The sequence below is a fragment of the Myotis nattereri genome, assembly GCF_964212035.1.
Source record: "Myotis nattereri genome assembly, chromosome: 1".
NCBI classification, from domain to species: domain Eukaryota; kingdom Metazoa; phylum Chordata; class Mammalia; order Chiroptera; family Vespertilionidae; genus Myotis; species Myotis nattereri.
Genome location: NC_138075.1, coordinates 71754011 through 71766815, shown reverse-complemented (window position 1 = coordinate 71766815; position 12805 = coordinate 71754011).

Sequence of the window (12805 nt, the reverse complement as noted above, 5' to 3'; positions counted from 1 at the left end):
ATAAAACCCCACTCTAACATAACTGTGATTATGTTCAAGAACATGGGTAAAATGATGGCCAAGTTCACTCGATATATGTAATCTGTAAAAAGAATTCAGTGAAAAATTCTGAAACTAAAAAATATAATTACTAAAAGTAAAAACTTAACATGTGGTTTAATGTCAGAATGTACAAATGAAAAGAGATGAGTATAAACTATTCAAACAAACATGGAGAGTTAAAAAGTGGGGAGGAGGTACAGAAAATAGCAATAGAGAGAGATGGGACATTTTTAGAAAAATATCCAACCTACATGCAGTTATAGTCTCAGAATGGTAGGAGATAGAATAGACAGAAGCAATTTTTTAAGAGATAATGGCCTATAATTTTTCAAAACAAACAAAAGGCATTGAGCCAAAGATTCAAGAAGTCCCACAAACCTAAGAAAGATAAAACCTATAGAAAAGCACATGTATGCATAGTATAGTAGGAGTGGCCGAAATCAAAGGCAAAGAAAAAGACAAAGCAGATGGAGGAAAAAATGCATATTGCCTTCCAAAGGAGCAGCATTAAGACTCACAGATGGTTTCCCAACAGAAATGATGGAATCCAGAATATAATATAGAGTGCTATCTGCAAAGTCCGGGGGAAAATCAAAACTTTAAATTTAGGATTTTATACCTTATGACAATAACCTTCAACATGAAAGCAAAAAATGTTTCTAGGCAAACATATACAGAGAGAATTTGTCTCCAATATATCCACATTGATGTATATACTAAAGAAAATTCTTTAGGTAGAAGGAAAAGTATCCTAGGTTAAAACTCCAAGATGCAGGAAGAAACGAAGATCAACAGAATTGATAAAAATGTAGTATATTGATGGTATAAAACAATGATAATGATGTCTTCCAGATTTTAAGATATATTTAGAACTAACGTACATGACACTAAAGGGGTGAGAGGAGTAGTCTAAGGCTTTAGCATTATCTTAAAAGGGGTTAAAAATGACTCACATAAATTAGGTGAGATGAACAGAAAACTAATAATCCTATCTAATAATAGACAAACATGGTAATTAACCATACCTCCACTACGCTCCCCATTGGCTAATCAGGGCAATATGCAAATTAACTGCCAACAAAGATGGCGGCTGGCAGCCAGGCAGCTGAAGCGAACATGAGATTTGCTTGCTCCAGTGATGGAGGAAACCAAGGTTCCCCGCCTGCTGCCCAGCTCTGAGCTCCAGATGCAACAATGTTGCAATTATAGAAGCTAAACAAACCCCAGATACCTGCTTTCAGCCAGCCGGCCTCAGAGCTGTAGCTGCAACAAAGTTTCAATTACAGAAGGTAAATAAATCCCAGAATAAAAAAAATAAAAATAAAAAAAGGAGAGACTGGGAGCTTCAGTTGCAGGCTTGCCTGCCTGAAATCAGCCCTCAGCCCCTCATCCAAGCTGGCCAGGCACCCCAGTGAGGACCCCCACCCTAAAGGGGGTGCGGGCAGCCTGAAAACAGTCATCAGCCCCTCACCTAGGCAGGCCAGGCACCCAAGCGGAACCCCCACCCTGTTCCGGGACACCATTCAGGGCAAACCAGCTGGCCCCCACCCGTGCACCAGGCCTCTCTCCTATATAGTAAAAGGGTATTATGCAAACTGACCCTAACAGCAGAAAGACTGGGAATGACTGGTCACTATGACACACATTGACCACTACAGGGTAATTGTTCAATGCAGGAGCTGCCCTCTGGTGGTCAGTGAGCTCCCACATGGAGGAGCTCTGCTTAGCCACAAGTCAGACTGATGGCTGCCAGTACAGAGGTGGTGGTGGGAGCCTCTCCTGCCTCCTCAGCAGCACTAAGGATGTCTGACTGCAGCTTAGGCCTGCTCCCCGCTGGCAAGTGGACATCCCCCAAGGGCTGCCGGGCTGCCAGAGGGATGTCTGATTGCCAGCTTAGGCCCAATCGCCTGGGGAGCAGGCCTCAGCCTGCAGATGGCCATCCCCCAAGGGGTCCCAGACTATGAGAGGGCACAGGCCGGGCTGAGGGACCTTCCTCCCCTCCCCCCTTAGTGCACAAATTTTTGTGCACTGGTCCTCTAGTAAGATAATAAAAATCAGTAACTACATTTAATGCAAATGGACAATAATTGCTAAAGTTGATTTTTAAAAATAAAATATATTGTACATACATTTCAAATACGTAAATACAAGAAAAAAAGTACAAAACTGAAACCACAAATACCATGAAAATACTAAGAAAGAAATGCTTTCAAAAGAAAGCTAGTGAAGACAAGGTAAATCTTAGGCAAGATTCATCACTGAAGTTAAAACGGAGTGTTTTGTTATGATTAAAAGTTCAATCTCTAAGAAAAAGATAATTCTAAAATTTATGCACCTAATAACTACAAAATATGTAGACAAAAGTTAAAAGTAATAGAAAAATCTTTAATCTTTAAACTATTGATAGTTAGAAGATTATCAATAACTGATACATGCAGTAATAAGCAAATAATTCATATGAATATAGAAAATAGAACAAGAGAAATAACAAATTTGACTTTACTGACATACAAAGGACATACTCCTGATTGAAGGCAGAATAAACATTCTTTTCAAGTGCATGTGAAATTTTTATCAAAATTGGCCATATACCAAACCATAAAACAGTCCTTCAAAAATTTAAAATAATTTAAATCACATAGAGCAGTTCCCTGATTATAGAACAATCTATTGGTTTGCTTCTGAGAGAATTTAATGGGAAGCTAATCAAATTAAAATTTACTTGATTGGAATCTACACAGCAGCCACTGAAACTAAAAATAGGTAAATCAGAGAGAATCTGAATTTGTGCATAAAGAAGTGTCCAATAGACATGTCCTTTACTGTGTGCAAGTATATCTAGATGTTGGAATACATATTTATATTTTTAGACTGTGCGTTAAAGGAGAAGGTTAAAGTGGCTGGTCTACTCTCAAAGAGAACATACACACTCACATGCCTCCCTGCTCTTAAAATGGTGATAGAGCCCAACCATTGTGGCTCAGTGGTTGAGAGTCAACCTATGAACCAGGAAGTTATGGTCTAATTCCCAGTCAGGGCATATGGTCAGGGCATGCAGAAGGCAACTGATCAATGGTTCTCTCTCATCATTGATGTTTCTATCTCTTTCTCTCCCTCTCCCTTCATGTCTAAAATCAATAAAAATACATATTTTTTTAAATGGTGATAGAGCTGACTAAGTTTGGAATGGCCCACAAAATCACATTTATTCTATCACTCAGCTAAGCTACGCTGGATATAATCAAACTAGTGCCAATCCCTTTATTAATATTTTATTAAGTTAGGTTTGCCCCTCTCTCCCTTGGAGGCTTAGAGATATTTTTTGAAACATAGGGAAGGAATTCTAAATGTTACTTGGGCAGAGTACAAGCTGTGTGAGTCTTCATTTTAGTTACATCTAATCAAATGACTGAGGGTTAATTTATGGGACCTGACCTTTTCCACAGAGCCCAGTTAACTCTGTCCCCCAAATGCCAGCTACAAAATGAATAATGAGGACACAATATGAAAAGACTGTAATAAAGAAATGTTCAACATGATGGAAAACAGAAGGTGAAGAGAAATGTTTTGCGGGAAGAGGGGAAATCAGGAAAATTTCATTTTAATTGAGTTCTAAAAAGTGATTAGGGCTTTGACATGTGGATTTGACCATGGAAAGGGAAAGAGGTTGTCCATGAACAAGGGCACAGGGGTTTGGAAATACATAACACATTCAAGGAAGAGTGACTGGTAAGTTGTCTCCTGGTAGAGTGAATGAGAGAAAAGAATTGAGAAGACAACAAAAAAATTAAGATACTGAGGAATAAACTCAACCAAGGAAGTAAAATACCTGTACTCAGAAAGCTACAAGATGTTGGAAAAAAATAGAGGACGATATAATCAAGTGGAAGACTATACCGTGTTCATGGACTGGTATAATTAACATCATTAAAATGTCCATACTACCAAAGTTATCTATAGATTCAGTGCAATCCCTATTAAAATACCAATGGGATATTTCACAGATCTATAAGAAATACTACAAAAATTTATACGGAACCACAAAAGACCCTAAATAGCTGCAGCAATTTTGAGAAAGAAGAACAAAGTTGGAGGAATCACAATACCAGATATCAAGTTATACTACAAAGCCACCATAAACAAAACAGCCTGGAACTGGAATAAGAACAGTTATATAGATCAATGCAACAGAACAGAGACCCAAGAAATTGACCCAATCCATTATGCTTAATTAATATTTGACAAAGGAGGCAACAACATACAATGGAGTCAAGACAGTCTCTGCAATAAATGGTGTTGGGAAAATTGGACATATACATGCAAAGAAAATGAAACCAGTCCACCAACTTACACTGTAGACAAAAATAAACTTCAAATGGATAAGAGACTTAAATATATGATGTGAAACCATAAAAATCTTTGAAGAAACAATAGACAGCGAAATCTCAGACATCTCGCTTAGCAATATGTTTACAGATACATCTCCTAGGCAGTGGTCAGCAAACTCATCAGTCAACAGAGCCAAATATCAACAGTACAACGATTAATATTTCTTTTGAGAGCCAAATTTTTTAAACTTAAACTATATAGGTAGGTACATTGTTATTAACTTAATTAGGGTACTGCTAAGGCTTAGGAAGAGCCACACTCAAGGGCCCAAAGAGCCGCATGTGGCTCGTGAGCTTCAGTTTGCCGACCACTGTAGGGAAGGGAAACAAAGGAGAAAATAAACAAATGGGACTACATCAAAATAGAAAGCTTCTGCACAGCAAAAAAAACCATCCACAAAATAAAAAGGGAGCCCACTGTATGGGAGAACATATTTGGCAGTGGTACATCTGACAAGGGGTTAATTTCCAAAATATGTAAAGAACTCATGCAGCTTAACAAAAAGAAGGCAAACAATCTAACTTAAAAATGGGCAAAGGACCTAAGTAGACACTCCTCGAATGTGGACATACAGAAAGCCAAGAGACATATGCAAAAATACTCAAAGTCACTAATCATCAGAGAGATGCAAATTAAAACAACAATGAGGTATCACCCCACACCTGTCAGAATGGCTACCGTCAACAAATCAACAAATGACAGTGCTGGCGAGGGTGTGGAGAAAAGAGAACCCTAGTACACTGCTGGTGGGAATGCAGACTGGTACAGCCATTATGGATAACAGTATGGAGTTTCCTCAAAAAATTAAATATGGAACTGCCATTTGACCCAGTGATCCCACTTCTAGAAATAAATCCTAAGAAAAACAAAGCACCAATCAGAAAGAATATATGCATCCATATATTCATAGCAGCACAATTTACAATAGCTAAGATCTAGAAACAGCCCAAGTACCCATCAGTAGATGAGTGGATACAAAAGCTGTGTGCATTTATACCATGGAATACTATGCAGCAGTAAAAAAGAAGGATCTCTTGCCCTTTGAGACAGCATGGAGGGACTTGGGATTATTATGCTAAGTGAAGTAAGCCAGTCAGAGAAAGTCAAGTATCACATAATCTCACTCAGATGTGGAATCTAATGAACAAAATAAATGTATGGACAAATTAGATTCAGAGACATATAGAAGCATAGAACACACTGCAAAATTTCAAAGCAAAGGTGGGGGAAGGTAGATGGGAAGTGATCAACAAAATAACTTGTATGCATATTGTATATGCATAACCCATGGACACAAAGACAATAGTTTTTTAAAGTTCTAGAAATGACCATGGGACCAGGATGGTAGGATGAAAAAGCCATTTGATTTTAAATCAGAAGTCATCAGAGTCTTCATTAGTCACTTGGTTGACCTTGGACAAATAACTTAATCTCTACAGTTCTTCATTCCATAACTTGTGAAATGCTTGCTGCTTTTCTCTCCTCCCTCCGTGTGTGAGCCACAAGTGAGGTGCATAGTGAAAACTACAAAGTGCAGCATAAGAAATTTAGACAGCATTTTAATGTGTTGTTCGTTAATTTGATAATTAAAAATAAAAACTCTTAATTGAAAATAATTTCTCAAAAATTTTTCAGGGAAAGAAATATAATTCTATTGAAGAGTATACTTACAGCGGGGTTTTTCTTTCTTTCTCACTCTCTTTTATTTTCAATTCCTGAATACAACAAATCTTCCCCTTGCCCAAATATTAAATCCATGAGACTACAAACATAACATTGTAGATGGCATACATTATAAAAACAAACCCTGAAACATTCGTCTGGGGCAAAATAAAAGAAACTGAAAAATTGAAGATGTCAAGCATTTTTACTTAATGCAAGATAATCCCATTATTTCTTTTCCTTTTAATAAAGTTCCCACTTAGTTGCTCTCTTGAAAACCAATTCTTCCTAAAGCTTCTCTCTTCATCTTTAATATGACTCTTCTCTGAAGCTGTCCTTTCTACCCAGGCAGCATTATTACATATCTTACAAAATCGAGCATCAGAGATTAATTACATGTGAAGTACATCTGATGGCTCTGGAATTTCTCTAGGTAGTAGTGAAGGCTACCCACTGGTATCATAAAAGCTGTGTAAATTTAATTAAAATGAAGCTATTTCATTGGGTCCACTATGCAAGTAGGGTCTCTGGTCTTCTGTAAAAAAGAAGAATGATCTTGTATAAAACCACACACACAGTTCAAAGTAAAAGGAACAAAATACTCGGTGGTGAGGGATAGGCTGCCAGAACAGCACGGCACAGGATGGAGAAGGCTAACAAACAGAGGAGAAGGTCCCCTATGAAATTGTCACTCTTTCCAACTTCACCAGCCCCTGCCGAGTGCCTCAAAATCCCAAGTGTGTGATCAATTCTCTCTTGGCTGTTTATTCAGAAAGCACCAGAGGGTTGTAAGCAGATACTAGTCTACACTATGGTGATTCATTGGCACTTCATTTTCCCAAAGAGCTAAATGAGCCTTTCCACCCTTACTTCTCCCTGGCACTTCCCCGATCCTATATAATAAAAGGCTAATATGCAAATTGACAGAACTGCGGAATGACTGGTTGCTATGAAGCACACTGACCACCTGGGGGCAGACGCTCAATGAGGAGCTGCCCCCTGGTAGTCAGTGCGCTCCCACAGGCGTAGTGCTGCTTAGCCGGAAGCTGGGCTTGTGGTTGGCGAGTGCAATGGCGGTGGCAGGAGCTTTTCCTGCCTCCAAGGCAGCCCTAAGGACTCTTGAGGAATATCTACCTTCTGGCTTAGGCTTGCCCCAAGGGGGCGCAGGCTGAGCTGAGGGACCCCCCCACTCCCAGTGTATGAATGTTGTGCACCAGGCTTCTAGTGTTGAATAAATGTGAATTGCTGAAAGGGTCAAGTACAATATCGACTCTGACCAGTAGACCCATGCACAGCTGATAAGCCTCATATACATCTGCCAAAAAAGAAAAAATGAGTCAGAGTTTTGATTCTCTGGAGAGTGAAGTTTTTAGGAACATTACAGCAAATTTGGTAGACTCTTTTTACTTTGTCTGCAAGCAGTAAGTTGCCACTGCGTGCTTTGAAATTGGAAAGCATCCATTCTATAAAATGACTTCTCTAAAAGTAGCCTAAGACCTGTGCTAAAGCATTTGAAGAAAGTGTGGAATAACAGCAATGATAATTGCTAGCATGTATTTCATGATGCTGTGTGCCAGATATACATGTGTTATTTCCAACCAGCACACCAATCCTGGAAAGAACACCAAGCTGTGGTAAGAAGTGCATGTTTTGAAGAGAGACACAAATGGATTGAATCCTGGATCAGAAACTTTCTGGCTCTCTGAATCTCAGTTTCTGAATCTATAAACTAATATTTAGCTGGCAAGCTCTAAGAGATACTTAAATAAATGAGAGAGAAAAAAATCTCGCTAACATAATGGGAGTTCCACAAGGGTAATTTTCAATGTAAGTTCCTATCTTAGTCTTCAGTAAGATTATATGAAACTCTATATTATTTTTGAAAAACTCTCTAAGGATGGGGATTTTGTAATTTTGCCACTGGTGTGACTTCTATTAGTTTAATTAATTTTATAATAGAGAGTTTTGCCGTATTCAATGTAAAAATGTACATAATGTGAAAGAAGCAGTTCTCTGCTAGATTGAGTTGGTATTTATTTTATCTTACTTGGTATGCATAGGAAGTTATAGGCTTACTATGTGTTAGAATGTCTATTTAGTTACCTTGGTGTGTGTGAGCAAAAATAGGGTGTGGGGGTGGTGGGGTCGGGGGGGGGGATGAATTTTAACATTTAACTGGGTTCTGGTGCAAGATGGTGACATAGGAAGACCCTGAATACACCTCTCCCACAGATACACATATGGGACAATTTCCTCTGGAAACCACACACACACACACACACACACACACACACACACACACACACACAAACACGCATAAAAACTAGCTGAGTGACTCCTGCATATCAAACAAATGAGAAGGAACCTGCATCAAAGTGGGTTGCAAAAAGTGAGACAAAATTTCCCCCAAAACCCCACCCCTGGAGCAGTGACCCAGTGTCAGGAAAGAACTCAAAACCCAGAACTTCTCCCTGAGGAACATAGGGGTTGAACCTCACACATGGGCACCCCTACTTTTACTGGTAAGACCTGCGTCTGAAAGACAAGCCCCCCAAACATCTAGCTTTGAAAGCCAACAGGGCTCATGTCCATGAGACCCACAAGGCTGTAGCAAACTGAGAAGGCATTCTCAAAAGGCTTGCATTCTAACTCACCCACCCCAGGGCCCAGCACAGAGGCGGCCATTTGTAAAGCACCCAGACTTTATGTGAAAGAGGCTTATTTGCTTATCTTAAAGCACTGACTGGCCTGATCTGACAGGTGTCTGGGAGCATGCCGGGTGCCCTCCAGGATAGAGCTAGCAGGCACCATCTTTGCCCATTCCCTCTGCTTGCTGGTGTCTCGCGGAAAGGAGCTTGCACCCTGCTCTGCACCCTGATCTGTATAGCTCTTACCCAGGGGAGGACCCTGGATCGCCTTGCTCTGGTGGCCACGGTGGCTTGTGAACCTGGATCACACAGGACAATCTGAGCTACAGATCTAGTCTGCTTACATCTCCAGGGCACTGCACAGACGGCAGACTGAAACACCCCAGTTTTTCCGTGACAGAGGCTTATTTTTATCCTGAGCTACACCCTGAGCCTGCCCCACATCTAGAACCCACTGAGGTGCACTCCAGAGACAGAGATGAGTGGACACCATCTTTGGACTCTCCCTACCCGGCTCCAGCTCACCAGTGCATCAGGGGAGACAGCCCCTAACATTCCCTGGCACTGCTATGTTTGTGGCTGCCACCAGGGGCACATCTCAATGACCTGGTTCTGGGAACCAATGGGCTTACACTCTTTGGTCCCATGGACTGAAACCAACGAAGAAAGAGTTCTTAACCAGCTACCATTCCCAGAGCACAGCAAGAGGCAACAAACCCAGGGCATCCTGAAAATGTTCAGAGAACCCCATCTTTCTGTGAAAGGGACCTAGGAGCTTATCCTCACAGCTGTGGCCTGAGAAGCAGGCTTCTAATGAAACACACATCGAAGGGCCCCCAGTATCCTCTTCAGGGACCCCAGAGGGCGGGGTTATCTCGGCACCCTCCCTCGGCTGTACTCCAGCGTGCCAGTGTCTCCACGAGGGGAGCTTCTGCATGTGTCTGATGCCCTGCTTTTTTGCTTGTTTTGCAGTTGGTACCCATTTTTATGACAGCGAAGGAATGCCCTTGCTCACTGGAGTTTGGTGGCCGATAGGACCTGGGCCCCAGGGGACAATGACATACAGATAGACAGTCCTTGGCAGGCTTCACCCAGGGCATTGCACAGACAGCAGACTGAAATACACCTTCGGTCTCTCCGTGAATGACGCCTATTTGCTCTCCTGGAACTTAAGGCGCTGGCTGGGCGCATATCTAGGCTCCTACTTAGGTCTTTGTCAGGGAAAGAGGGTGGTGGAGGCCATCTCTGTGCTCTCCTCCTGCCTCCCTTCAGCTGGCTGGTATCTGCTGGAAAGCAACGGAAACACTTCCGGGCCCTGATTTTCTGTAACTGCCACACAGGACACCTTAAGATTGATTGACTGGCTCTGAGGGCTAGCAGGACTTATGCTTACAATCCCACAGGACTGTATCTATTTGCATAATTTAAAACCTGCTGCCTGAGGTCTGACTTCCAATCAGCCAGAATCCAGGTGCTGACCGAGATCCTCCCCTTTGGGACACTGACAGGTCTCAGCACAACCTCAACTACTGGGAACCATTAGAAATAAAATAGGCTGGTTGGACTATTATGAAAAATGATACATCAACATTTGGACAACCTAGAAAAATGCATAAATTCCTTGAAACATACAACAAGAATCATGAAGAAATAGAAAATCTGAACAGACTGATTATTAGTAAGGATGCTGAATCTGTAATGAAAAATATCCAATGAACCAAAGTCCAGGACCAGATGACTTAAGGAATAAATTCTACTAAGCATTTAAAGAATAATTAATACCAATTTGTCTTAAATTATCCCCCCCAAAATAGAAGTATTCATTTCCCAAGGCCAGATTACCCTGATACCAAACTCATTTTACTAGGCAAGCATTACCTTGATAGAAAACCAGACAAGAAGAGCACAAGAAAAGAAAATTACGGGCTAATATCCCTGATTAACACATATGTAAAAATCTTCAGTGAAATATTGGCAAACCATATTTAGCAATACATTAAGAGGACCATAAACTATGAACGAGCATTGGTTATTCCAGGGATACAAAAATAGTTCAAAAATTGATGAATCAATGTGATACATCACATTAACAAAATAAAGGATAAAATAATATGCTCATACTCATAGATACCGAAAAAGTCTTTGAAAAAATTCAACTTCCATTTATGATAAAAATTCTTAGCAAAGTGAGCACAGAAGGAACGTATATCACTATAATAAAGGACATATATGACACACCTACAGCTAACATCGTACTAAAAAATGAAAAACTTGAAGCTTTGTTTCTAAAATCAGGAATAAGACAAGGAGCCCCCTCTTTCAAATTTTATTCAACACAGTATTGGCAGTTATAGCCAGACAATTAGGCAAGAAAAAGAAATAAAAGACATGTAAGTTGAAAAGGAAAAAAGTAAAACTCATTATTTGCAGGTGGCATGATACTATATAGAGAGAACCCTAGAGAAAACTGTTAGAACTAATAAATGAATTCAGTTAATTAGCAGAAACAAACTTAATATTCAGAAATTGGCTGCATTTTTATACACCAATAATGAACTGTCAGAAAGAGAAATTAAGAAAACAATCCTATTTAAAATTGTATCAAAAAGAATAAAATGCCTAGGAATAAATATAACCAAAGTGGTAAAAGACCTGTTATGTTCTCAGAGAATTATAAGACACTGAAGAAACAAATTGAAAAAGGTGCAAATAAATAAAAGTATATACTATGCTCATAAATAGGACAGATTAATATCATTAAAATGTCCGCACTACCAGAAGGAGTCTAAAATCAGTGTAACCCCTATCAAAATTCTGGTGACATTTTTCATAGAGTTAGAAAAAATAATCCAAAATTTATATGGGACCAGAAAACACCTTAAACAACCAAAGCAACCTCCCTCCCTCCCTCCCTCCCTCCCTCTCTTCCTTCCTCCCTCTCTCCCTCCCTCCCTCTTTCCTTCCCTTTCTCCCTCTCTTCCTCCCTCCTCCCCTCTCTCTCTCCCTCCCTCATTCCCTTTCTCCCTTTAAATGGAAAAAAAATCAATGGAAAACAATATCCTCAAATGAGGATTAACAACAACAAAAAAAGATTAACATGCCTAGGGTAAACTTAAGGAGGCAAAATATATGTAGAGTGAAAACTATAAAATGATTAAAAATGAAAAAGAAAAAATAAATGGAAAGATATTCTGTGTTTATGGATTTAAATAATATTATTAAAGTGTCCATACTACCCAAAGCAATATGCACTTTTAATGCCATTCCTCTCAAAAGTCTAATGGTATTTTTCATAGAAATAGAACAAATAATATTAAAATTTGTATGAAACTTCAAAACAAAACAAAACAAAACAAAAAATACCCTGGATAGTCAAAATAATCTTGTGAAAGAAGAACCAAGCTGGAAGTAACATGCTCTCTGAATTTAAACTATATTAAAAGCTATAGTGAGCAGGATAGTATAGAATTGGCATTAAAAACAGACACAGTTCAATGGAACAGAAATGGGAATCCAGAAACAATCACATGTACATATGGTCATTAATTTATAAGAATGGAGCTAAGGATATACAAGTAGAAAATAACAGCCTTATTAACACACGGGGCTGTGAAAACTGGCAAAAGAATGAAATGAAACCACCATCTTATACCACACACAGTTTTAACTCAAAATGGATTAAAGGCTTAAAATTAAACCTGGAACCATAAAACTTTTAGAAGAAATGATCAGCAGTAAACTCCTTGACATAGATCTAAGTGATGATTTTTTTTTTTTGGATTTGACACTGGAAGTAAAGGCAACAAAATAAAAAATAAACAAATGAGTCATCAACTTAAAAAGCTTCAACACCGCAAAAGAAACCATCAACAACATGAAAAGGCAATCTACGGAATGGGTGATATTATTTGCAAATCATATATCTGACAACGGTTAATATCCAAATATGTAAAAGATATGTATAAGACTCATACAACTTAATTGCAAAAAAAGGGAAAAGCAAACATTCCAATTTTAAAATGGGCAGAGAACCTGAATAGACATTTTTTTTTCAGACATACAGA